Source organism: Rousettus aegyptiacus, unplaced genomic scaffold (genome assembly GCF_014176215.1).
Source record: "Rousettus aegyptiacus isolate mRouAeg1 unplaced genomic scaffold, mRouAeg1.p scaffold_m13_p_14, whole genome shotgun sequence".
Classification (NCBI taxonomy): domain Eukaryota; kingdom Metazoa; phylum Chordata; class Mammalia; order Chiroptera; family Pteropodidae; genus Rousettus; species Rousettus aegyptiacus.
In genome coordinates this window covers 49,804,872-49,831,458 of record NW_023416289.1, presented here as the reverse complement: position 1 = coordinate 49,831,458, position 26,587 = coordinate 49,804,872, and the positions used below count along the sequence as shown (strand labels likewise).

Below are 26,587 nucleotides of genomic sequence, written 5' to 3'. Positions count from 1 at the left end.
GCCTCTGCCCTTTGCACCATGGCCGCTTCCGCGGCATTGGCGAGGTGTCTGGTGCCTGCTCCAGAGCCCTCCGCATTTCTCAGCAGCTCCTTCCCTCTGAATTCCCAGTTCCATCTCATTTAGTAACTTCTCTGTGAAGTTCCTTCACTGCCACGAGCCTGAGACGTATGTCTGCCATGTGGTAAATCTACTGTACGGGCACATTCATTCATCCCAACTGTCCACGCACACAGCACCCTCCAGCCGATAAGAGCTCCTGTCATTTGTGAGTAGACTTTTCCAGCCGGCCTTGTTCAAATTAGGGTGGAGCAGAGCAGGTTCCCACGAGGTCAGTATTTCTTTGAATTAATATTTTTTGTTCTTTTTAATGGACAGACTTTATAATTTTATAGAAAGTTTCTGAATGGTAGACGGTGATGGAAGGAAAATCGGGAAATAGATAACAGCACAAACAGTCTAAGGTGAAAAACCCATTTTCAATCCCCCTTTCAGAAGTCGGCATTATGGCACTTGGCATGTTCTTATTGGTCAATTTTCTAAGTATATATAGTTATCTCCATTTCCACCAATGTCGTAGCATCGCACGACCTTGTGTTCTGAGTTTCGTGACTATATAGTTTCCGTTTCGTAGGTTAAGTTTCTAGAAGTGGAATTGGGACACCAAGCGATCTTGTTTTCTTGCTGAGTCTTGAACCCCTGTCAGAGAAACGGTCTGCCAGTGTTTTCTTGCATGACGCCGGTGGTTCAGGTATGATCATTTCCACACACTCGTGACTTTTCCAGCTTTCCTTCTCCGATTGAGCTGTCGTTGCACACCCCTGTGACTGGAGAAGACTTCAAGCTCCCTAGTTTTGACTTCGGGTATGACTTCAGGCTCTCTGATTTTGCTCAGACTCTTTTTGTGACTAGCACATGGCCTCTTCTGGAGAACATTCTGTGTGAAGTTGGCAGGATGTGTGCTCTGCCGATGTGGGGTGGGGTACTCTGTGCATGTCTGTCAGGTCCACTTGCTCTAGAGGTCACGTCTGATGCTTCCTTTTTGATTTTTTTGGTCCGGATGATCTATCCATTGTTGAAAGTGAGGTTGAGAGGTCTCCAATGAGTGTTGTATGGTTGTTTATCTCTCTCTTTAGACCTATGAGTATTTGCTGTATATATTTAGGCCCTGCAGTGTTAGGTGCATATGTATTTGCAATTTTTGTGTCCTCTCGATGAATTGATTCTTTTATTATTATATGAGGAGCTTCTTTTTTTCGTTACAGCTTCTGACTTAGTCTGTTTTCTGAAACAGGTGTGGCCACCCCTGCGACGTGCCCAGGGAGGCCTCTCTCCAGATGTCGGACGGGAGCTGCTAACCAACTTCTCCATCCTTCATTACTCCACCTGGGAAGCTAGGGTTCAGGTAATTAATTTCTGGTCCTCTTGAGCCTGTCAGACCGAGGGCCCTGTGAGCACATCGAGGCTGCTTTTCCTGGCCTGGCTTGTGCAGGACGCCTGGCTCGCTGGCCGGCTTGGCAGGTGTTCGGCAACAGAAGTCCTGGCCGCGAAGTCACAAGTGAGACTTCTGTGGGCATGGCGTTGCCAGCTGGCCCCTCTCCTGGCTGGCTCTCAGGGGAAGGACATCTGTCCTCTGGCGAGGGCCCTGGGCACAGCCCCCAGGGCAGAACGAAACGCGGATGTTCCACGCAGCCCGCCCCTGCCTCCTGGGTCCTCCCCGCCACCTGCGGTGGCCGCGAGGGCCTGGCTACAGGGGGGACTCTTCCAGTCCAGCGGGTCATGGAGACGCGTCGCGTAGGGATAGGCTGCCCCCTGCCACTCCTGTTCCTGTGACCTGTCCTGAGCGTGTTGGACGGGGACCTGAGCTAGCGTCTCCACGCTTCTCGTCGTCACCTGTGCTGGTGCCCCAGGTGGCCCACAGGTGACTGCCACCTTGCACTGCGGAGTCGTTGTATGGACTGCCCTATCCACTTGCAGTCGTCAGAGGGCCTGGACCACGTGGAGTTGTGGCCTGGCCCCCGAGGTTGTCCACATTCTGATTCCTGGAGCTTGTTCCTTGATTCACTCGTATTGCAAACAAGACTTTGCAGATGTGATTAAGGCTACAGATCTCGAGATGGGTAGACTAACCTGGATCATCTGGGAGACTTCCAGTCACAAGGGTTCTTCCGAGTCATGCAGAGACGGGAGCATCTCAGACATGAGGACTCAAGCAGATGTCGGTGGCCAGGCAGATGCCGGTCATGAGCCCAGGGACGGGGCAGCCTCAGAAGCTGCACAAGGCGAGGCAGCAGGTTGTGTCTTAGCTCTTCCAGAAGGAATGCTGTCCTGCTGACCTTCGTTTTGGGGCCAGTGAGGTCCATTTTGGACTTCTCATGTCCAGAACTACAGGACAATAAACTTCAGTGTCTGAAGCCACTAAATTTGTGGTCATTTGTTAAAGCAGCGATAGGAAGCTAATACAGCCCCCACATGTGGCTCCCAGACACCCCTCCACACCCTGCTCCGTGAACCCTCATGAGCACCCCGTTCCAGTTCAGCACAGCGTCCCCGCCTGCTCTCGCGCCTGCCACTTCTCGGGCCTCGGTCCGCTGCAGAACTGTCTGTTTGGGGTTCGAACACTTTCCTGAGTTGTGTCTAGTTGGCAGAGCAGAAATGTGTCTTGCAGAGTCGCGAAGACAAGTGCAGACAGGTGGGTTCGGAGCCGAGGCGTGTTACTTTCGTTCCTGGCCCGGCGAGTACTGTCACTGCAGCTCGTTCCTCCTACAAAGTCCTTTAGATGCGTATTTGACGGCTTATTCCCGCAGGACAACTGGCACCAGTGTGGACAGTTAACATTTTAGAAAATGCTAAAGATTCCAGCAGTCTCCAGAAACCGCCAGTCCGTGGGGGAGAGTAGAATGAAAACGGGGCACAGCCTCATCGCCCCGAGCCCCCGTCTCGGGCTCAGTCTCCGTCCTGTCCTTGGACGCCTCCGAGGCCGCCTCCTTCTGCGTCCTCACCTCTCCCCACCTTGGCCTTGAGTGGCCGTCAGCAACACGACTGAGGCGGAGAAGGGGGCGGGAGCAGGGGGAGCACAGGTGTGCTCAAGGAGTGTGCGTCGTCTTCATGAAAACGGCATCAGAGTCTCTGCTTTTATTTCATATCCTGAAAAAGATAGGCTGTGTTCTTTTTGTCTGTCACAGGATGGATAACATTCTGTGAGCAAAGACGAACAGATAGTAGCACCCCGACTTCCGCGGCCGACCTCACGGATCCTGACGGGTCTGCTGTCATGCTCCCAGGACACTGTCCGAGCAGAGTCAGAACCATCGGGGTCACTGGGCTCCGTGGTTCCATGCAGTCCCCGTCTCTCTTCTCCCCTTCAGGGCCGTTCGTTTGTAGCCGGAGGTTCAAGGGCTGGCCTAGTCCAACAGCCACCCACGTCGGCGATCTTGAATTTCACTTCAGTGCTAGTCCCCAAGGAAAGCACACTCTCGCCCAGGCACAGCATGCTTGCTTCTGGAGCAGTGCGTCCTTAGAGGGTCATTGTCTTCCCCCAGTGACAGCTGCGTGCGAGTCGACCCGAGCCCCCTGAGGTCTCAGCCGTGTGCTTCTCGCTTGCTTAACTGGAAACGGCATTAGCAGTTTTGATTGTGAAAGTAATACATGTTTATCATAGAAAGTTGAGGGAAGGAAATACAGAGAAGTTACGGTGATGAAAATACATCACCGGGAGAAATTCACAGTTTAAACGTCGTAGTGTAGTGTAGTTTCGCGGGTACTTTACTCAGCGTGCACACAAAGCATGTGCACACGCGCTCAAGACTAATTTTGTTGTGATTTTATTTTTTAAAAAGTGTTTTCGTGTTAGCTAGGTTTCACCGCAGCAGTAGATTAACTGCGGATTCTCAGTGGCTTAATAAAACAGAGATTGATTCCCAGTTTATATTTTTCCAGCTCAGGTTGGCAAGGGCCCTGCTCTTGGCCATTCCGCAGGCAAAGCTGACGGACACCGCACTGCCTCGCGACCGCGCCCTCTGCACCACGCGGAAGCCACGTGAGTCACTTCCGCGTGCATCTCATTGGCTACAACCGGTCACGTGACCCTGCCCACCTGCAGTGAATCTGAAAAGCATGGCTTTCTGCCCAGAAAGGAGGGAGGCCACATACTGGTGAGTACTAGCCGTGGCTCCCACACACGGGTCCGTGTCCCAGATGTGAATTCAGAAGCTGCCGTTTTCAGTTGACACTTTGTCTTGAGTGTCTTCCCAGCTGTCATCGTTTTTCGTGGCTGCATAGCACATCACGGTGAGTGTGCTCCAAATGTTATTGACATAATCCTTTAGTAATTAAAACTGAGAAATGTTTAACAATTATTTACTAAATTGGTCAAAAATAAATACAACGTAACCATTCCACGTTACCATAATTTTTGTAAAAAATAGCTTTATTTTTCAAAACAAACTATCGAAAAGGAAAGAGGTATTGTATATTTTTTTGCAAGTCTCTCTTTCTCTGTTCCTCTGGCGGTGTGGCGCCGGTGCCATGTTGGTGGCGGGGAGAAAGTGCCTGGACTCATGATCCGTTCATGCCCTTCTCAGTGCTGTCATGACTGGCAGTAAGAAGGCACAGCTTCCCAGTCTGAGAAGCGGTTGACCACTACTAAGGGCTCAGACTCCTCGGGAGGCGGGGTTGCCATGGAGACCATCGTAGGCGATCTCCGAGGACACAAAGAATCAGAGTCTGTCAAAAAGACGTGAGGGAGACCACTGGCATGGCTCCGGGGACAGCCGCAGGGAAGCTCCTGACCGTCCGGCTTGTGCGAACGCTGCTTGGTTCTCGCATCCGACTTTGCATTAATCTGCTGCTGTGTGTTGTCTCGGTTACTGTATAGGAAGGAAATCTTAGACAGATAAGAAGTCGGAAACGGGAGGGGCGTTTTAGTAGTTTTCCCGAGTTTCCGTGGATGTTCTTCTTTGATACTACACCGAAACTCGACAAGTGGTAGTTTCTTAAAGGCCGCATGCTGTGCGGGGTCCGAGATCACGTCAGTGGCCGTTCTGCCCCCGTCACGTTAAACAACGCCGTTGCCCGGTCTCATCCTTTGAAGGAATCGCTCATCCGTGATTTCGTAATGCCGTGTATTGGCGGTTTGGAAGATACTGGTTCAGTGAGTTGTGCAGCTCTCTCACATGCTGGCGTCTTTTATTATACAAAATTAAAAAGTCTCGTCATGAGCCCCACCGCCGATCTCACCAGAAAGCAGCATCGCAGTGACTCCTCTTCTCCTGGCTTTTCACGCAGCAGGCCGCCTGCGACGCCGGCCGCTCAGGCTTCGTTCCTCCTCCCACGACGGGCGGCCCCCACCACGACGGGCGGCCCCCAGCCTTGCACTGTGATCATTTCTCCTGCCAGATGCTCCTGGCTTTACCATTTGTCGTTTGAAAAACCGTAAAACACAACTTTTGACTTTCAAACAGCTCATTGTGCCTACATTTAAATATCCAATTCCTTTTTTTTTTTTCCGAACACTGAATTATTCGTCCCAAAATGATGTAGCAGCTTAACCACGTAGAACCATCATGTAGTGTCATGCGCCATAATGCTATTCGAAAATATTTTGTTGCATAAGACACAACGAGGTAAATTATTAACATCTAAAAAGCCAAGAGAACAAGAGTGTCATGTTTGTTTTCTATTTACAGTTTTTCTCAGTTTCTTTGGCACAGGTTCCTCCCTTTTATGGGGCATAGAATTCTCTAATCTGTCCATTTCATCTCTCGTCAGCATCTATAGACTCGGGTGGGGCGAGAAAGCTGTTTTTCTAATTTTTAAGCTTACAGCCTGTCCATAAATACAGGAAAAATAAGTTATAAGTAATTTTTCTTTTATTCTTAAGTTAAAATGTTAAATTCTAAATTAAATTTTAGGTAAAACAATTGTCAACTTAGAGTATTTTTCAAAAAAATTTAAGTCTGTTGCAAAATCCAACAACAGGTTGCAGTATTTCTTATTGGTTTCTGCCTAAGAACCAGGAAAACTTTGGGATTTTAAATGAACAATTTATAAGGCGATAAATGCCATTACAGAGATGATTGCAGGAAATGGTAGGACCACAGCAGGACACAGTAAAAGCACAGGGAACAGAGTTAATTCTTAAAAATGTACATGTTTGTTCTCTGAATTAACTATTTTTGAACATTCTAAAAAAAAAAAAAAGAATACATAAGCGCGCATTTCAGGAGCTGTCAGAACGTTCACAGAGCCTGTGGAAAATTCCGCCGTACACTTATTTATTTTAGTTTATAAAGTTCCTGGGAGGCGAGGTCCATCTATTGTGCATGCACAGCACACTGTAGTTTGCAAACTCTGTCTGCGTGGATTCCCCTTCTCAGCCTCATGTTTGTGATCCACGTTTGACTGACGAGGAAACCGAGGATCTCATGCCACTTGCAAAACAAATCCCAGAGTTAGTGAGGCTACAGGTACAGTGGGGACGTTCACGCCCGCACCTGGGTCTCAGGGGGAGAGAGGCCTGCATGGCAGCGAGGAGGCTTTTAACCGCCTGCGTTTTGTGGAGGAGATGTGACCGGGTCTGCCCCAGGTGGCGTAGTGGAGACCCCACCCCAAGGCTGTCACGCAAGTAGCCACGCTTCCTTTTCTGCACTAATTACTGGTAATTAACCAGCAACAGCCAGGGCGAGGGCCTGACCCTTTCGAGGGAGGAGAGAGGGCAGTGAAGGATGCGCTCAACACAGTTGCTGACTTCGTCCTGTGACGTTAGTTTCCCACGTGCAGGCCACTCGGCACGTCCCGTCTGTGTTTAATGAGAACGTTCTTTTAGTGCCCGCGGGGTTGATTTTTGAGGAAGCGTCGGAAGGCGGGGAACGTGACTGCCGGGTGGTGGTGACTGAGCTGTTACCCCACCACAGCTGCTCCGACCCGATCACTAGCCAACAAAGCGAAACAGGTCAGTAGTGTGTCCCTGCAGGAGTGTGTCTCTGCAGACGTGTGTCCGAGCGTGGAGAAGCCTGGGCCAAGGTGGCTGTGACCACGTGTCCCTTCTGAGTGGCCTCGCGTGAGGACTTGATGGGGCTACTCAGCCCCCCACACCACCACTCTGCTCCCCGGGTCAGCATCCTGCTGGCTCCCAGCCATCCGTGGCTCACAGGACCCGCGGCAGCATGCAGCCCGTGGGCTCCAGCTCCCTCACCTGCAGACAGGGTAGTGGCGTGCTTGACTCGTGCGTGGCTTGCGAGGGCTGAGTCAGTGTGCGTGAAGCTCTTGGCAAGCTCCATAGCATAGCTGTGGAAGAGCTTGTTCTTGCGTCTGGAGGAAAACATGGTCAGACCTGTTGTTAGGAGCATGGAGCAGTTCTCCGTGAGGGCCTTCAGGTGTGCAAGGAGGAGACACACATGGCCCATCTCCAGCGATGGAGGTTTATGATGAGGGAGAGGAGATGCTCTTCACCAGAAGTCTCTGGCCACCCCTCTGCTTGTTCAGAAGCACCAGGGATGACTCCAGGGGTGCAGCCCAGGCCAGTGAGCTGGAGTCGCAGGACACTTGCGCCCGCTGCCTGTCCTTCTGTGTTTGCTGGTCTCTTACCTGTAGGGCCTTGGGGGGCGTTTGAGCCCTTGTGGATTTGGGCTGAGCTGAGTCATGCTAAATAATGCACGCATGAGAACTGGGAGGTCCTGGGGCGAGAGGGAGCTGTCGGCAAGGCAAGCCGTGTTGCGTGTGCGCACGAGGGGGGAGGGGAGCGAGCGGGCCGCCCAGCCAGGTGTCCACGGCACGCCCGTGTGCGTGTCCACGTGGCTGTGACAGGGCCTGAAACCCAAGGCCCTCCCTCTCTCCCTTCCATGAGCTCTTCGATAAAGCCGCAGAACTCACACAGCCAGGATGTTCGTCTTCAGCAGTAATCAGGGACGCAGGCGAGAAGTGGCACTGCTGTCGAAAGGTAGAAATGCCGGCGCGGCTGCGACGAAACCGTCTCACCGACGCCGCCCATGCCGGGGCCGCGCGAGACCATCCTCTGGGCAGGCGGTCAGCGGGCGCGCTCGGGTTCACGTGGACGTGTGCGTCCTTCAGCTCTCGTCTGACTTCTGCTGTTTATCCCAAGGAAGTAAGTTAGAAGAAAAAAGTTCTGAGCTCTGGAAGATGCTGAATGTTGATCGCGGCATTAAGTTTACTAGGACAAAGAGAAACGGACCGACTCTTAGGAAAACGGTCAAGCGAGGAATTGGTTCAGTGCTGTGCGGAAGCTTAGTGGTCGTTACGGGGGCACCGTTTAAAGCGCAGGGTGATGCGGCGGCTGCGGGGCAGCAGGCCCCGGCCTTGCGTCCCTGCCCCAGCCAGACAGCCGTGCCCGCCGGGCAGCGGCGGCCGCGCAGGACGGTGGAGCTCGCCGGCGCGCCGAGGGCGGAATCGCGTGTCCGCGACGCGAGTCCCTCAAGCCCTTTGCCCGTGTGCGAGTGCTGGAGGGCTCCTGTCTTCCCCTCCAGGGCAGGGCAGGGGTTCAGCCCGACCCCCTCCCCCCGCCAGGGCTCCAGGCGCCAAGGCCAGGGCGGGACTGGGCAGAAATTCCGGGCGCTGGAGCAGGCGTCCCGCAGCATCGAGGTCGGGAACGTCGACGACACGGGACACAACCGATAGGAGTCTCAGGAGGAGAGAGACAGCTGGGTGTCTTAGGGGGCCCCGCCTCTTGGGAGGGGGCCGGGCAGGACACACGATCAGAGAGGACAGCGGGGCTGGCTTCCTCCCAGGCGGCTCCGGGGAAGGGTGGTGACCCGCACGGTGGCATTCCGAAGGTGGGAGGCGGGTTCCCCGATCGCCCTTTGGGAGGTATCCTCCCCGGCTGAGCGGATGCCGGAGCCGGCTGGGGCAGAGCTAGGGGCCCGGAGTCTCTGTCCTTGCTCCTGGGTTGCCCGACAGGCCCAGAAGTCAGAGTGGGCGGTGCGGTGTCCGCGCTCCGGGCAGGGGGTTCGTGTGCCCGTGCTGGACTTTGTGGGGCAGACGCCGGGTCGCAGGTCACTGGGCTGATGGTGTCGGGCACAGAGCAGGAGGGTTTGGGAGGAGAGAGGGAGGTCCTCCAGGAGCAGCGGCGTGGGCACCCACGGCTGCCCTGAGCCCGTTCCAGGGTTCAGAGGGGATACTGCCACGCCCCCCCAAGAGCTCGGCTCTGTCCGCTGTCCCTTCACACCAGTTGTCCCCAGCAGGGCTGGTTTTACCCCCAGGGGCTTCCGGAGATGTCTGGGGCCGCTTTCGATTGTCAGCTGAGAGATGATGCTGCAGGCTTGCTGGGCAGGGTGCCTGGGACGCCCTGGCCGGGAACCCCCGCGTCAGAGCCACCCCACTCCTGGGGCGCCCCTTACCAGGGCCAGGGGTGAGTAGGGTGCTGGTGGAGGGGCCCCAGACTCACAGTGCATTCATTAACTCACCAGGTCTCCTAACCTGGTGCAGTGGGCGGGGCTTGTTACTCTGCTTCGGGGGTGAGGAGATCCAGGCGGGGTGAGGGCAGCGACTTATTCAGGGTCGTCTGGTACACATACGACGGCCACTTTAAGGGAGACGCTGTCTTGCAATTTAGTACACCCTCCCCGCTGTGCTGGGTGGACGCCGAACGAACGTAAGGGGGACAGGCCGCGTGGTGCTCCCGGGCCCCGCGTCCGTCCTGAGCTGTGCACGTCCACAGGAGTCCCAAGCCCTCCTCGCCCGAGGGTGTCGGTGGCAAAGGTCGGAAACCCCAGTGATTAATCCTGGCTGGAGCATAGAGTTGGCATTGTAAAGTCTGCAGTGATAAAATAACCAAGAACGTTGTCTTCAAGTAGCCGGCCGGAGGGGCCGAGGCAACTGCCCTGTGTTAGAGCCAGAGCGCAGTGTGTTCCGACCGCGATGCGGCCGGGGGGAGCCGCGGAGGGCGGCCCAGCGGTGCTGCTGGGGTGAACCGCGGCAGTCCGGCAGCTAGCACTCCCCTGGGTGCTGTGTGCTAGCGACATTTTAAAATCTGAGCCGTCAGCATCAGCTGACGCGTGAGGCGTCACTGTGTGGACGCGGCACGTTGGTGTGATCACCCTGGGGCGTCCGCCAGCCTGCTCTTCCGTCCCGCCTGCTCTTCCGTCCCGCCGCCGGCAGCCGGCCCGACAGGCGCGAGGCACGGCCTCCCCGCAGTGCTGGCTCGCGTTTCGCTGGCGTTAGTGACGGCGAGCACCTCGTCCAGCAGCCGTGGGCCGTCCGTACGTCTTCTTCGGAGAAATGTCTGTTCAGTCCCTCTACCCATTTTCAAAATGGATTGTTTTTGTGATTGAGTTGTATGAGTTCTTTATATGTTTTGGATATTAACCACTTAAGCACAAGCAGCAAAAGCAAAAAGTCGAGACGTGGGACTACGTCAAACCAGAAGCTTGCAAATCGAAACAGTCAAAATGAGAAGGCAGCGTGCAGAATGGGGGGGCAGCGTTTGCGTATCACATGGGTGTGTCGTGGCGTCTCGAGTCGCGGTTGGTTATTCTACCAGTAACCAACCAGCGGTGGACACTGGACTTCCGTAGGGGACAGGGCTGCGGCGTGGGCGAAGCTCGGGGGTACCCGTGAACGTCAGGGACACCCAGAAGCAGAGATGCACAGGCTGCTGGGAACACGCTCTTCAAGCGTCTCCCCCCTGCCGGGCCCCATTCTGTCAGCCGCTCAGCACTCCGCGCACCGGGTGCCGCGACAGGGCCCCCGCCAAAGCCGCAGCAGCCACACGCACAGCGCCCGCTCCGTGGCCGTTCACGTCCCGGGCGCTGACGGGTGCCAGCGCCCTCACGCTCGTCACAGCGACGGGAGGTGCCCACGTGGCAGGGGCTCTTAGGAGCATCTGACATGTAAGGCACAGAGAGAGGCTCAGTGGCCCATCCAAGGTTGCACAGCCAGGAAGTTGTGGAGCCAGGACGGGAATCGCAGTTCGGATCTAGGGTCGTGCTTTTACCTTCCACTCGGAACCACGCTTCCTGAGCGGTGGAGGGGAGAGGGAGCGAGCCGCCCACGCCAGCTCAGCCCCGGCTGAGTGTCCTGGACAGAAGCGGGTCCCAGAAGCACGTGTGGACGTATTTGTTTAAAGGGGGAAAGTAAAAGTGGAAAAGTGAAAGCCGGGGGTGGGCCCTTCCACCCCAGCTCCCAGGAGGCGGGGGTGGGGAGCCAGCGTGGAGCCGCAGGACGTCCTGCGGAGGCTTCCTGTGGCCTCGGAGCTGGCGCAGTCACAGAGGCACGGGCGGTGCGCCAGGGGGGCCCCCCTGTTGGCCGGCCTGCTCTTCTCTGGGCGTGGCTCGTGAGAAAAGGAAGCACGGCTGGCCGGGGTGGACACTCGGCTCCTATCCCCAGTTCCTTCTCTGTGGCCAGCCCTGCCCTGGGACCCTGGCCCAGGCTGCTCATCCAGGCACGTCTGTGCTCAGAGGCAAGCTCTCGGGGGCGGAGCTGCCCACACAGCCTCCCGGGTGCACGGTCGTCCTTGGTCCTTGTTCGGGGACCCCGGCCCGACCCCGGCCCGAGCCCCATTCCCATTTCTGTGCTGACTTCCCCCACTCAGGAGGCCCAAGACTCCAAGCCAGAGGGGTGAAAGGAATTTCTGATTTTAGTTGTGGAAAGGAAGTGGGAGAGGGGTTTAGTTCTCCTGCCGAGATCCTCTGCAAGATTAAATTTCTGCTTTTTCTTTCTTTTAATGGAGAGAGTTGGGCTCCATGAACTGGCTGTGTTAACTGCTGTTGACTTGGGGACCTGCAGCTCACTTTGATGTGAGTCACATTCCTGTTTATAGCTCCTTCCCCTGGATCAGGAGGCGTAGCCTCTTCTGACAGCCGAGTGCTCTTTTCACACAAGTGGACTCTGAACCAGACGCCCCTCAGGCCGCTTCAGGTGGGAATTAAAGAGAGATTAGGGGAACCCGCTCTTTTATTTTGAAATCTTTCTCGAGTGACTGAAGGAAAGTACTTCCTTCGCTCACGCCTTCTGAACCTTCAGTTAGGGGGTCGTGATCACTGGGGAGGAAGCGGGGAGGACCCTGGTGGGCCCTCTGCCCCGCGGCTGCGTCAAACCCACCACCTTCTCTCCTCACAAGCTTCAGGGCACCGGCTGTCGCCTCAGGGTCAGGTAAGAAGCAGTTGGTCCTCCCCACTAACCAGTGGGGCTCCAGCTTCTGATGGGCGCCCGCTGGTTCAGTCGCGTGGACGGTCAGCACTGGCCCGGCAGCTGCTGGGTGCAGGGAGCGTGGAGATGAGTCAGGCCCCGCCCAGCCCTCAGGGAGTTCACAGCCTCGGGGGGCAGAGCCAGAGAGTTAGGGAGCGTGCAGCCCGCGGGAGCGGGGCCAGGTTCCTGCAGAGCTCTCGGGAGCACGGACTCGGACCAGAGGTCAGAGGGGCTGCGGCTCGCGAGATGAGTAGAGGTTCTAGGAGCGAAGACATGGGGGAGGGACTTAGGAGCTGCAGCCGAGGAGCATCCGTGGCTGGGGCGGGGTGGGAGACAGCGTCAGGCAGGCAGAGGTCTTCGGACCGATGCCGGAGACGGGGCCGTCAGTTACGCCTTTAAACCTGGGAGTGAGTCGCTGATGCCTCTTCTCCTGTCTGTCCAAAGCGGTTCAGACCCTCGAGCAGAAGTGAGAAGGAGCCACCTGCAGCCACATCCCAAAGCCCAATCCTATCAGTTCTGAAATTACCTTAGTTCCCAGTTCCCCTTGGCCCCCGAAACTTTGCTTCCATCTCAGATGCCGATGCCCAGTGTCAAACCTCGCTCTGTTGAGCTCTTCACAGGCCTGGTTACTAGGCAGATGTATTCTCATGCGATAGTAAGAAACTGAGCTGAAAGCCTTTTACGGACGTGGTATTTCACTCTTCTAATGTAGCGGAAGAGCTGGAAGAACTGGTGGTTTGGAACGCTGACCCCGACAGTGCGCCAGTGGCAGACACAGGAGCAAACTCGGGGGTTCTTCTGCCCACACCTGCCCCTCTCACTCACAGGGGTGCAGAGCCCCCTGACACCGCCCTGGGGCAGGCTGCCTCAGCCCGGGTGCTGTCCGCGTTTGGGGCTGAGTAAGCCTTTGCGGCCGGGGACCGTCCTGTGCGCTGTAGGGTGTTGGCAGCACCCCTGGCCTCCACCCGCACGATGCCAGCAGTGTCACCAGACCTTGCCAGCTGTCCCCTGGGGGCCACACCACGCCCAGTTGCGAATCACTGCCTTAGAACATGCGAAAGCACTTGGCAGCTCTAACCCGCTCTGCGGAGGTGAGGAGCGACCTCGCTGCTTCCACAGCAGACCGGTCTGTTAGGCTCCCAGTCTGCAGATGGGGACAGGGACGCGTCGCTCAGGTCCCGCTGCTGCGTCCCGCCCTGGTGCTCCTCACGGCGACCGCTCCGCAGTCGTGCAAGCTTCTGCCCCGAAGGGTCTGCTGTCTCTGCCGTAGGAAGGGTGCTGCCCCCGAGTCGCCACCAGGGGGCGCCCCGAGGGTCCTCACGCTGTTCCTGGGCTTAAAGCCCACACTGGCTTTTCATTGGGGGTGGGCGGGAGCTGCGAGCATCGATGTCACATACCTGCACACGCTTCTTAGAAGGCGTCCTGGCACGCGCGTGTGCCAGCAGAGGATACACGCAGAGTGTGCGTTTCAGGCCAGGTTCTGTGCCCAGCGGCAGAGTCGGACCCCTGAGCTTAAACCGCATAAAATGCAACCTGCGAATGAGGCACGCCTCCCCCATCTCTCCCTCGGTCACAAGGGCTGCACTTGCTCGGCCGTGGACTCTGGGAGGCTTGATCTCGTTCAGCGGAGCCGGTGCCTCCTGGTCTCCTCGTCCCGCTCTCCCTGCTCCACCAAGGGATGGCTTCAGCCTCCCGACAGAGGGCCCGGCCCACGGCACCGCGAGTCTGAAATAATGTCCCGCGTTGGGTTAACTGCACTCTGCTGCCAGCAGAGCCGATGCCATCTGCCCATTTATTGACAGCCTTGTCAGCAGAAATCTGGAGTCTGAGGGCTGGCAGGCAGCCAGCGCACTTTCCGCGGGCGCTCCGGTGTCTCGGGAACAGATGCTGAGCCTCCCGCCCGGCGCTGCTGGCGGCAGATCATTGTGCGCTCGCTCGTGTTGTTTGTCGAGGAGGGGCTGGCGGGGGGCAGGAAGGGGGCACGTGTTTTCCAGAAAGGAATTTGTATTCCTTTCCCGGTTCTCTTTTTGCAGATTTTTTTTTTTTTAAAAGGCGCTTGAAACAGACTTTAAACATGCGAAATAATCAGCTTATTGTCCAATACTGGAAAAAAAAAAAATTCGGTCCAAGCCGTGTAACTACTTGAGGAGCCAAATCACAAGTTATGCAGGTTCTGTGACATGAGCGTTTGCCGCGATTGGTCTCCCTTGTGATCTGTCTGTTCTTGGGAAGATGCTTTGTAATTGTACCGTCACACGATCCGTTCTTCGTGTTTGTACTGTATCGTTATGTTGTTACACAAAAGCAACTGAGGTGAGAGGGTTCTTCTCATAGTCACCTCGCTCCTAGTGAGTTCTTATTCCTGATCGGTGGAGATCAATCCGGGAGTTTGTTGAACGAATCAAGGGGAAAGTGTGACTCAGGGAAGCAGTAATCTGTGTGTCCTTGGTGGAAGATTTTTTTTTTTTTTCCTGGCAGTGGCTTTACTTTTAAAGGAGGAAATGGGGTGAGGGAGGAAGCGATCGTTCTTAAGAGATGAAGCGCGGTTTCTCTGTGGGCTTGTGCGCATGCCCAGACCAGCCACTGCAAGTTAGAAATCCCTATTTGGAGAGCCTCATAAAAACAGTTTTCTCAAAGAATTTTTTCCCCTGAAGTGTGAGGCTCCCAACCACTGGTTCATGTGATTTGCCCATTTAGCCATAACGAGGGTGGTCCTGGATCAGGAGAGAGGCTTAGTGGGATAGATTGATGCCCCTCCTGGCACCTAGGAAAGGAAATGGTTCACCTGGGAGGCGGGGGGAAGACAGGTGGCCCAGGTGAGGAGCCTGTGGGAGGAACGCATTCAGAGTGTGTCTCCTCGTTGCCGTGCGTATGCAAAAGGCAAGTCCTGGATGAGCATCAGGACTCACTGGCCAGAAAGCCCGGGGAGGACTCTGCCCTATGCAGGGTGCTGAGCCTGTCCCAGGACTAGGTCGGCCCCGGGAGGCCCTGGAGGCCTCACGCCACGCCTGGACGTCCAGAGGTGAGCGGGCGGTGGAAGCCTCTCCCTCCCGGACCGTGCTCTGAGGCTAACGCCACTGCCCTCTAAGGAGCAGGCCTCGCGCGTCAGTAAGACAGTAAAAGCCTGATGCAGACGACGCGCCTCGGAGTGACTGGAGGGTGCGTCGTTCACGTTTCCCGTGCTGGCACCGAAGCAGCTCGTTCTGCTGTTCACCGCCTCTGGAGTTTGTATTGTCCTCTACAGTTTAAGTGTCGCTTTCATTCACATTTTCAGTGGGAAAAACGGCTTTCTTCCACTGACTTCAGGTTAGGACAATGGCTTGGTTTCACGCCTTCCGCACGAGGTGCTAGCTGCCGAGCTTAAGTGCGGCCAGCAAAGCCCAGATGTGTGGCTGGGTCCTGAGAGGTGACCTGTGCAGTCAGAGGCTGATGACATCACAGTGGGGGACCCCCCCCCCCACTTGATGGATGAGGATCTGGGCTCTGGGCAGAAATGGCCACAGGACAGTGTTGCTCTGTGTGTAACCCAGGCTGGGCCTCTGGGGCAGTCTGCGGTGAGGCCGGTGCAGGGGATGGAGGCTCTCGTTAGCGCTGCTGGCACCAGCCCTGGGGGCTGTTTCTGCGGAGCAGGAAGGGGCAGCTTCCTGGCGGGGGGACACGTCTCTCTTTTAATCTGCCTCCCAAATAGCCATTGTGCCCAGGTCAGCGGTGAACCGGGGGGCACGTTTGCTGCTGATGGTGTGAGCAGACACCTCTGGGCCTGGAATCAGCACCACGTCCCCTCCTCTCTTTAGCCGTTGTTAGCTTTAGGGGAGGCGGTTCGGGCAGCAGATGACGCAGCATCCAGGCCTGTGCGTCCCCTGACCTCTCCCTCCTGGAAAGCTGAGCAGCGTGGCTTCCTCTGCCCCTGCCCCCAGGGCTCTGCCCCTGCCCCCACGGTGTCCAGCCCTGGCGCTCGCCTGCCTGTCTGCACTGGTGCAGGCTGTGAGGACAGACAGGGAGGCCAAGTGCACCAGGAGCAAGGCCGTGCTCTATCAGTGTGCTCTGGGCGCCAGTCACCTTGGCCCCCCGTCCCCGGGAGCTCTGCCTGGCCGTGCGGGAGCAGGACGCCAGAGGCCGCCTGTGCTCAAGGGTGCTGGGCCGTGGCGTGCAGCCCGCCCCCTGCCCTGTGCGGAAGCCGCTGCCCGCACCCGCCAGGAAGCCTCTGCTCCGCTCGCCTGCTCAGGGGACCTCGGTTCCCCGCGGACGCAGAGCCCAGGGAGCTGTCGCCAAGAGCTGCCAGCCCAGATGCGTGGCGAGCAGGTGTGGGGGCCACAGCCCACCCCCCGGCCCTCCCTGCCGCTCGCACGCTGAGAGCCCCTGGCCGGGGTCACCTGCAGGTCGGGGTTCGCTCAGCCCCCAGCCGAGCTTGGTTGCAGCCCCTCATTTTTCTGTCTTAATGGTACCTGCCCTAGGAAGCCGGTGTGTCGCCCGGCAGGCGCCAAAGCCCCTCTCGTCCCCGTCCTCTCCTGCCTCCCTGCCAGGGCAGGACCGCAACGTGGCTGGAAACACCGACGCCCCCTGCCCATGCGCTAGGGACCCTCCCCTCGTTCTGTGCCGAGCGGCCAGCTGGTTCCCCACAGGGCCTCTGTCCCATGACCGAGCCCACTCCACGGCCTCCAGGACCTGACACTTGAAGCCGATGAGCGCAGCTGCCAGGTGCAGGGCGGTGGGGAGCCATGGGGACCGCGACGGGCGTCTCATGTGGAGAGGCGCTGCCGCTCAGGCGCAGGCGGCAGGAGGCTCCCTCGTCGTTTCTCTCCTGCCTTCTCTTCTCTCCGGTCGCTCAGAGAGGGGTGCTCACTTCCAGGCCAGCAGAGCGTTCCCCTGACTGTTTGCAGGGTCCTGGGACCCCAGGAACATGGAGTCAGGAGGCCTGCAGCCAACAAGGCGCACAGCGGCTCCCTCACCCAGAGGGCCTGGCCCAGCAGCCCGACCTCTCCAGCCCAGCGCCCGAGCTTGCTTCTCACGGGCCTGGCGAGTCTGGGGCCGCTGAACAGCGGAGGAGGCGAGGGCCTCGTGTGGAAGGGAGAGGTCGGCGTCTCCGAGGCGCGCGAGGCTCGAGCAGAAGCGTCTCTCGGGGGACGCTGTGCGGCCGCCGTCCCCTCCCGGCACAGCGGTCGCCTGTGGCGAACCCCAGGCAAGGGGTTTGGCAGCAAGTTTTTGCCAAGATGCTTTCGGCATCGGTGAAATCGGGATGCGAATTAACAAGCCGAATCTACTCCATGTGCAAGTTAATTAATGGTCTCACTGCAGTCTCTGTAATTATAAGTTTTGCCTGAAGTCTCAACGTTTTAAGTATGTAAAAGGCACGTTCGAGGGGTCTGAGTGTCGCCGTTGCTGCCACAGCGAGGACTCCGCCGTGCTCCACCGACAGGCCTTCGACTCCCCTGGACGAGTACGATTTGTCCCTCAGAGTGTCCTGTTTCTGTTTTCGAGGGTATTTGTGACTTGGGGAACAGATTTATTATTTTCGACCTCAGATATCCTTTCCATGTTTATTCATTTTGTTTTCTTCAATTTCAATCTCCTGATCTGCGTTGAGAGCCAAGTGGCTTTATGTTTCTATGGAAAGAAATGTGCTTTTTGCCTGTGGAAACATTAGTCATCCTGCCTCATTTGAGAACTTTCTCCTCTTGAGAGGACGCCAGTGCCCAGAGCGTGTGCCCCTCCACTTCTCCGGGGGGTTGGGGGGGGGGTGGGGCTCTCAGGGCTATGTTCTGTAGCCATTATTCCCTTCAATTGAAGCATGATACTTTGCAGCCTGCGATTTTGAGTAAAATTACACCCTGACGGATAGCTTGCGACATCATGCTGCGTTTCTGGAGATTTCATTTATAATGGTGTCAGGGGCACCGCCGTGAGCGAGTCTCCCCCCTTCAGTGAAACCTGAGAAGAGCCGTCGAGTTGACGTGTAGGTAAATATTAACGGCAATCACAAGCAAAGGTCAAGAAATAAGGCTCAAAGACTTGTTTTACTAAAACACTGAAATTACCTAAGACTCGAAAAACCATTCTCGCTTTTAAGCGAGTGTATTCATCTTCTAAGGAATGGCAGAAAAGTCGCTGGGACTTCAAGGAGAGGAGCTCGTTTAGTTGTGGCTTTCCTCGTCCCTGCAGAACTAAGTTCAGGAGTGGTCGGCTGGCACCTACGGCCCAGGTCTGTACGGGACACAGAAACAGCAGCCCTGCGGCCGAGAGACTGGGGCGCCCACGGCCAAGTCTGCAGTCACCTCCCCTTGGGGGTGTGGGACGTGTGGCCCGCCTCACACCGGTAGAACGTGCGGAAAGCGGCAAGCTGTCACGCACACACTCAAGGAGAGGATGACAGTATCGAGACCGTTATTTCTTGCTCTGCAACTTCTTAATCACTTAGAACATCTCGGCCGTGCTCTTGCCGGTTCACCCAGAGCCGCCTCCTTCCACTTTAGGTCCGTGTAGAGGATTTCATTTTCAGAGTGCACCGGTGTTTGTATCACAGCCTCTGTATTGCCAGACGTGAATTCTCTTCTAGTTTTCCCAGTGCAGAAGCAGAGAGCTTCCTGTATTTTTATGCATGTGTTTCCGTAGGACGGATTCCTCCGTCGGGTGGCTGGGTCAGTAGGGTCCGTGCGCTCCGTGTTTCCACAGCCGGCTGCTGAGCTGTCATGTGTGAAGCGTGTGCCGGTGTGCACACCCCTCATTAGCGTGCAGGCTCCGTCTCCTCGCACGCTTGGCTGTACTGGATGTTACCCACAATCAGCTAGCATGTTGCCAGTGTGCATGAGACGTGAACGCTGGGCTCCTTCATCCTTGCTTCCCAACGGGGCGACAAACTTTCTGCTTCTCTTCAACCTTGCTCCAGAGAGACGAGGTCGTGTGTAATTCTCACGTGTAAATTTACGTTCAAATTATTTTACTAGATTGCCTAATGCTGAATCGTTCTTGTGTTCCGGGGAATGCATTTTGCTTGCACTGTTCCTTTAATCCACTGGTGGATGTGTTTGGATGCCTTTTTTTTTTTTTTTTTTTTTTTTTTGAAAATATTTATGATTGGAAGTAAAGCGGTTTACGGTCTTCCTGTCTTGGTGATTCCGGCCTGGTTTTGCTATGAGTGTTTCATTATGCCAGTGACATAAATTAGGGGTTTTCCATTCTCGCCTGTGCTCCGGACACCCTATATCACATCGGGATTTTCTGTGTTGGAATATTTTGTCGAACTTGCCAGTCAAACTTTCTGACCTGTGCTGGCCTTTCGGCTCAAGAATTTAAAATGAGGACAAAGCATTTATCCCGTGATTATGGATAAAAACAAATATTAAATTAAATGGATGATCCCTCCCTCCCCCCCTCAATACATGGAAGTGAATCTGTCAATAAGACGACATATGATCTTTCCAGCTGGGAACGGAGAACAAAACGCAGAAAGGCCTGCAGAGAAGTAGCTGAGCTTGTTGACCGCAAGTTAGCCTCCTCCGGGCGGAGAGGACGTGGAGTTCCGCTCAGGGGCATGGAGGTGCCACCCCTCAGGCCGACCTTGGCACGGCACAGGTGTCTTCCCAGAAGGCTCAACAAGATGCCCTTCTGCCTGGCAGGTGTGCAGAGAGTTCAGCTCAGGGTCTGGCTCATGGTCGCCATGCAGTCAGTGAAAGTTTGTTTCTTTCTCCCAGACCCATAAAAAATTACTTCATTTCATCGAAACATATTCAACGCTATTGTCGTAGGTAGCAGGTAGTGGTGGTATTGAACTTAGTAGCTGGAAATGAAGGCCAGCCGTGTGAACTTCAGATGCATCAGGATTCCAGGGTTTCAACTCTACCTGAATGTTAAAATAATAATAATTTTATGAAGGCACGGCGAGTCCCGTCAGCCAAACCTCGTCTTACAGAAGGTCAGGTTTCCAGTCACCTTCCACGTGGGTCCGAAACTCCTCCCTGTGGGATGTGGCAATTCAGAATCCCAAGGTACACGTGAGCCTGACTAAGGCTGGGTTTCCCAAAGAGTGGGTGAATCAACCTCCCACACGCAGAGACTTCAGTTTTGGCACCTAGTTTAGAACGATTTACTATATCCCACGTAAAGCCAAATCATTTGTTTTAACGTGCACAGATCATTCCATACATTCTCTCCGTGTTTTGGCATGACGCCCTGGTTCTGATGGAAGGCAAGCCTTGTGCTTCGTCTTAGTTCAGCAACCCAGAGGGCCAGTGTTTTGAGGGTGGCCGAGTAAAGGTCAGCACGCTCACACTGGGCTTCCTCCGTGCCAGACGTCCGTTGAACGCGAGCGTGTTTCAGAGGGTTTTAACGTAGCTAGGTGTTCGGCATCTCCTGGCGACGGCATCCCTGCAGAATGGCTGTAGACGTGTTGCCTGTGAGCGCTCCACCGGAGATCAGCTGTGGATGGCGGACGCCCCTCGCGGTCCACCCCGTTTCCACGCTCCCTTTCCCACTGGCCGAGTGCCAGTGCTGGGATCCGTGCCTCTGGGACTCCTGCTCCCGGTTCGCAGGAAGCCGGGCGTGGCCGTGCGGCAGCATTCCGAGAGCGGACGCCAGCTAAGGGTTCCCGGCCCATGTTCCAGTTTTTGTCTCGTTCTTTCTCTTGTTTGTTTCCTTTTTCCTCATTGCATTTTATTTTGCTCCTCGGAACACAGCACCGAGGCTGGAGTTGGAACAGCACGTTTATTCTTTAAGATGACAATCATTAGGTCGCAAAGGCATGGTAATGGTGGTGGAGGGGACAGAAACAGCTGGGATGTGGGTCGCCTGCGCAAGACGACTTACCATGTGAGAAGACAAGCCTTATTCACGCGTTACTATTACGCGCTGTGGTCCGGATCCACAGTGCATAGACCTTGCGGGGAGGATGGGGAAGGGCGAGGTTCGCTTGGAGGCTGTACACAGTAGGCTCCGACGCGCATGTCTTCCTTACACGGAGCTCACAGCTTCTCTCCAGGCCGAGGGTCCCATCAGCGTGTGCGCAGTTGGTGATCTGGACAAAGGAGCAAAGTGCAGGTTGGCAGAGTCAGTGGAGTTGGCCTAGCAGGGTCCAGGTGACCGACCGGCAGGTCCTCAGCGGAAGGTGTTTGTGTCAGTGTGCGTACTATGCGCACACACTTGGTCTGGGGGCGGTGGTGGTGGGGGGACTGGGGATCTCAGAGACACCCGAGCATCACCCCTTCTGGCTCGGTGGCCGCCTTCTCCCGGGAGAAGACCCACAGGACAAGGAGTTCCCAGAAGTCAGCGGCGGTGCAGTGGGTGTTCCTAGCGCTCGGGAGGGTGTGCACAGACGGCGGGGCCGTGGGAGCCGGCCGCCCCACGCTGCGCCCTCGTGTATGTGTGTGTGTGGGGGGGGGGGTCCTGCCCAGGTCTCTGAGAGTTAACCGTTCTAACACACCGACACTCATGCAATTATAACTGGAACCAGAACTAAGTCAGTGCCCGTCTGATGACCAGATTTCGTCTTGATAATTTAAGGCCACATTGTGTATGTTCTTCTCTCACAGGGTCAAAATAATAAATCGTTCCTTGCTTTTTAAATAATTTTTTAATCGTGGAAGTGATAAAGAGCATCGCCGCTCACTGAGCCTTGAGAGCACGACGCGCCTCCCTCCTGACCCCGCCGGCCTCGGACACCAGACGCTCAGCCCCTGGCCCGGAGGGCTGTCGGGGGCTCTCTCTGCTGCTGCTCCCGTGTGGCAGCCGCGTGCGAGGCCATCGTGGTTTGTCACACGGTGTGTCGGGATGAGGAGGAGAGGGTGCAGTCCACAGTCTCAGACCCGCTGCCGCTCAGCCCCGGGCCGGGTGAGGACGCGCAGGCCCAGCCTCTGCGGGCAGCCGGCGCATGGTCCTTGCGCCCTCCCACTCACCCGTTTCCGTGGAAAATTAAAGATTTTTGTTTATAAAAACAGCCTCGAGGGGCCGGAGGAATGCCGACAACTTTAGTCACAGATGCGTCCTAAGCATGTGGCTTTAATGGGACTCTGACAAAAACTTCCAAACAGTTTAGCAAAAAAAACCAGCTTTGATGAGTTTATGTTAAAACATTCAGAGAAAGGAAAAGATGTTTGGAGCCCTTAGCATTTCTGAGCAAAGCCAAAAGTTTCAGGCCGAAGGCCGGGAAAGGAGTCACGGTCACACTGTGACAGCAAATGCTCACGCGCCCCCATCTGGACGAGGCTCCCGGTAGATGAGACACTCGAGAGCCAAGGGCTCCTGGGACCAAGGCCTGTGTAGCAAGGGCTCCATGGGGTGCTCATGGGGAGCAAGGTTGAGCCAGAGGAGAAGTGACTGAGAGCAGCCTCCGCGCGAGTCCAGTCGGCAGGGCCCGCGCCGCCTGTAGGTTGGGGGCAGGGCGGGGGCTCGCTGGCCTCGCTGCCCTCAGGAGCTCTCGCTGGACGTGCACGGCCAGTGCTCAGGGGGTCGGGACAGGCCTAGCCGGAGACAGACAACCCATAGCCTGGCTGCGAGAGGGCCACGTGGTCTCTGTTACAACTACTAACTCAGCCTCTTGGCGCCAACACAGCCAGTAAGTGAAGCCACGTGAGGATGCGGCTTCTCCCAATCGTCGGCCGTCGTCTGTGGCAGGCACTTCAGCTTAAAGTTCACGTGATTTTCACATGCCATAAAACATCCCCACCCCCCACCCCCATTTAAAACATATAAAAAATGTTCTTAGCTCTCGGGCTGTGCGAATCTGGGTGGTGGGCAGGGGCCCTGCTCTGCCGGTTCCCGGGTCAGAGGCAGACGTGGCGGGGCCGGGGAGGGGGCGGGGGGGAGGTGAGCACAGCGCCCTGGGCAGCGGTCACTCTGGCCGCGATAGTCTCAGCGTTTTTGTCTTTTAATGGACATACGTCTAAATTTCATAAGCGTAGAATAGACTGAAAGTATTTTCTATCCACTTCCAAAGGAGGAAAAATCAGTGTAGGTTTTGTTGCTGTCTGTTATTCTTCACTCTCAGTTTTTTGGTATCTGGAAGACTCGGCCGTCAGGTCATGCCGTCCCTGTGGGCACCAACCACCGTTTGCCACGGCCGCCGTCCACTAGCACAGTCCCTCAGAAGAACGTCTTAAAATCCGAGGCCGTGATCTGTGACATCGACACCTTTAAGTGACGCTAAGTCTGTGAGGAGCACGACTGTATTTGGACTCTTTTGTTCTTTGTTTCGGGGTCTCTGAATGTGAAATTACGGGGTTCCCAGCCGCCGTCTGCCACAGCCGCCCCTCAAGCAGCCTCTTCACAGCTCTCCCCGCTGGGGATTTATTTGCGCTCCGTATTCAGAGGAGGTGCCGAGGTAACCGGGTGTGACTGAGAGCGATCCCAGGTGCCGGTGAACTGGTGTGGGTGCCTCCTCTTCCCCCTCTGCATCTCCCGGCCCGCGTTTCTAGGACAGTGCCTGGGACACGGTACACGCTCAGTGAGTGTCGGCCGACCGTGCAGGTGCACAGAGGGGTGGTTCAGTCCCATCAGTTGGCAGGAAACGAATAGGTACCGCACAGCAGGAGACGTTTACGGGAGCCGTGCTTCAGGGACCTCTGCTTCTGCAGCGGGAAGGACCTGCCCGCTGTGGGAGGTGCCTGGAGGGTGAATTTTCTAGTTTGCGCCCATTGGTTTTCCGAGCTCTGTCGGTGTGGATAGTGCGTTTGGCCGCAGAGCCGTGGTTAGTACCGGAGCCAGCCCCTGCCCGTGATCTGCTTTGTTAACTGTCCACTCCGACACGTGGACGAGGAGGGTTGGAATCAGAGACGGCTCAGCGGTCGCCGGACCTGCTCGAGGGTGTGTGGGGGGTGCAGGAAGGCCACCGGGAATGAAGAGCTGAGCTGACTGAGGAGTTTTGCTAACATTCGTCTTCTAACCCAAGAGCAGACAGAGAGAAAAGCAGGGATAAATCTTCCATCTGGCTCTTGCCTTAAAAAACAAAACAAAACAAAACAAACTAGGAGACAAAGGTAGTGTGTAATGTCATCCCAGACAAGTGGGGCACAAGTGTCAGGAGGCAGGATTAAACATGGACGGACAAATGCCAAGAGCTTCAGGTGGACAGGGCGTTGAGGAAGCGAGCCAGGGTCACCTTGCCCGGGGAGATAGCTGTGTGTCTCCACGCGGGTGACACATTGACGCAGTGTTTACCTTGAGGTCCTGGCCCTCAGTCTCCTGATGGCGAGTGCCCTCCCCCCTTCTCGAGGCAGCTCCCGTCTGCATTCCGGGGCAGGTGGTCCGGGCTTCCGCACAGGGGTAGAGTGGGACCAGACACCGCCAGTCCTGGCTTCAGCACGTCGGGGTGCAGACAGACCAGCGCACCCCTTCACTCGGCCGCCATGGGGGCGAACAGTAATCGCACGCACGGTCCCTGAGGTCTGCCTCCCTTTCACAGTGCTCACCGTCGGGCCTGAGCGCGGCAGGGATTTTGCAGATCGCCACTTGGCAGCTGCTTTTCCAGGCCAACGTGTCCGAGCGCCAGAGACCAGCTCCTGGTCCCTTTTTGGCCCCTGACTTCCGGGTTACTGCACACCACAGTTGCAGAATGGAGCTGCTGGTCGTTGGTGCGGCTGCAGCATCCTTTACAAGCTGGTACAGAATGGCAGGAGGAAAACTTCAGTTTGCATTTTTATGGGCAATGTAAAGAATGCTTTGCACATACCTTAAACCTGGTGGGGGGGGCGCCTAATTCCAACTGCAAACGCACGCACACACTCCACCTCTAAGGAAGCTTCGTTTTGCTAATCACAAACATGTTACCTAGTGATCAAGCAGTTTCCTGGCCAGAAGTACTGCAGGACGAGTCTGGAAGGGTTTTGCCCGTGTTGACCGGCTCGTGACCCGCAGCCCGTAGCAGACTTTTTGCGGAAAATTAGGTGCAGAGCAATTTCATGTGCTCCTCGGACCTTCTTTGTTCTGCAGTGAAACCTGGGCACGAAACAGTCATAGAGTGATCCGAGTCTAAACAGAAAAATGGAAACGTGTGTAGGAAATGTTGCCTGAAAGAGACTGAACGTCGGATAAACGTGAACCTGAGTCACAGGCACTATGGCTCCTCTGTTAGCCAGCCTGGGGCACGGAAGGGTAGGTGATTAGCCAGCCTGGGCCACGGAAGGGTAGGTGATGCAGGAGCTTGGTGAGCAGCCGGGGGCGAGGGAAGGACCGTGGCAGGAGCGGGATCTAGTCGAGGTCGTCGAGAGCGGTGGCCCCCAGTGCTCTGCGTTTACTTGGGAGGTGAAGAGGACGGGCAGGAAGCGAGGGTGTGGCTGAGGAAGCAGAGGCCAGCATCCTCATGAGTACAGGACATTAAAATGGCCACCAGTTCTCATCAAGGCGGGAGGCCGCCTCCCCACCCCCGGGGCCTGGGCCGGCCTTGCGACCTGGTCTGGCTGGCAGAACGCAGTGGCAGGGACGCGGGGACTGGGCCTCGGGAGGCCTTGCTGGCCCTTCGCTGGCCTTCCTGGCAGTGCCGAGGCTGCCACGTGCAGACACGTGCACCAGCCTCCTGGAGGGTGAGGCCAGGACTCCAGCCAGGGTCCCCGCGAGCGGCCTGCCACCACTCGCTCCGCCCGGTGACCGTGGCCGGGCATGTGGTCCCAGAAGAGGCCAGTCGGGGCACTGCCTCTCTGAGCCCAACTACACTGCTGGCCCACAGGGCCAAGGACAAGACAAGTGGCCGTGGTTTTAAGTCCCTCTAAGCCGAGGGCTGTTTCCGATGCAGGAATGGATACGACAGACCTGGTGACATGGATAACCGAGCGGCTCCTGCCCTCGCTCGCCCACCTGGCCGGCGGTGTCCCCGAGTCCTGGGCCCCGGATGGGGAGGGCCGGGTGTGAGTTCGTGTGACGCTCCCGCGAGGGGGGTCGAGAGCTGGCGTCACACCCGTGTCACGGACGAAGCAGCTGGGGCCCCGACGGCCACAGCACCTCGGAACCTGGAGTCCAGCTCTCTGACTCCGCTTTTTCCCCGAGATTTGCTGCAATATCATGAGTCGGGGAAGGTGCAGGGCAAGAGGAAAGGATCCTGTCACCAACGTGGTGTCTTTTATCTTGAAACGGCATTTATTTGAACGGTGTTTCCGTCGGCGTGTGCGGAGCCAGCCCCGCTGTCTTGTATGAGCTGCCGCCGTGCACCCTTCCGGCCTCGGCACTCAGGGACGTGTTGCTGGCTTCGACATCGGCCACGGCGGAGGCGTTTAAATGCATTTTTTCTTTTCCCGCTGGTTGTCACTGGACCCGTTAAAGGCAGCGTCTTTGCTAAAACTGGAGAGAGTTAAGTCGCCATCTGACCCTGTCGAGGGCTGGATGAGGGCTGGGGAGAGAACTGTTTCTAAGCATCGGGTCACGGTTTTGATGGTTCTCAGTTCGGTTGGACGCTTCGTTTCACTCTCTGGTGGTGCAGGGGCTGCCGCTCTCTGTCGCGTACGCCGGTTCGGGCAGAGGTCTGCGGCTGCCT

At 56.5% G+C, this 26,587-nt stretch overlaps 1 protein-coding gene across 1 annotated transcript in view; it reads left to right on the top strand.

Annotated features, from left to right (window-relative positions):
• The first annotated feature begins 4,053 nt into the window (after positions 1-4,053).
• Positions 4,054-26,587, top strand: part of TMC3 (transmembrane channel like 3) — a 93,722-nt gene continuing 71,188 nt past the window's right edge. Inside the window, exon 1 of the mRNA XM_016135333.2 lies at positions 4,054-4,151. The gene's annotated coding sequence lies outside the window, so the exon portion shown is untranslated. The remainder of the gene's footprint in view (positions 4,152-26,587) is intronic.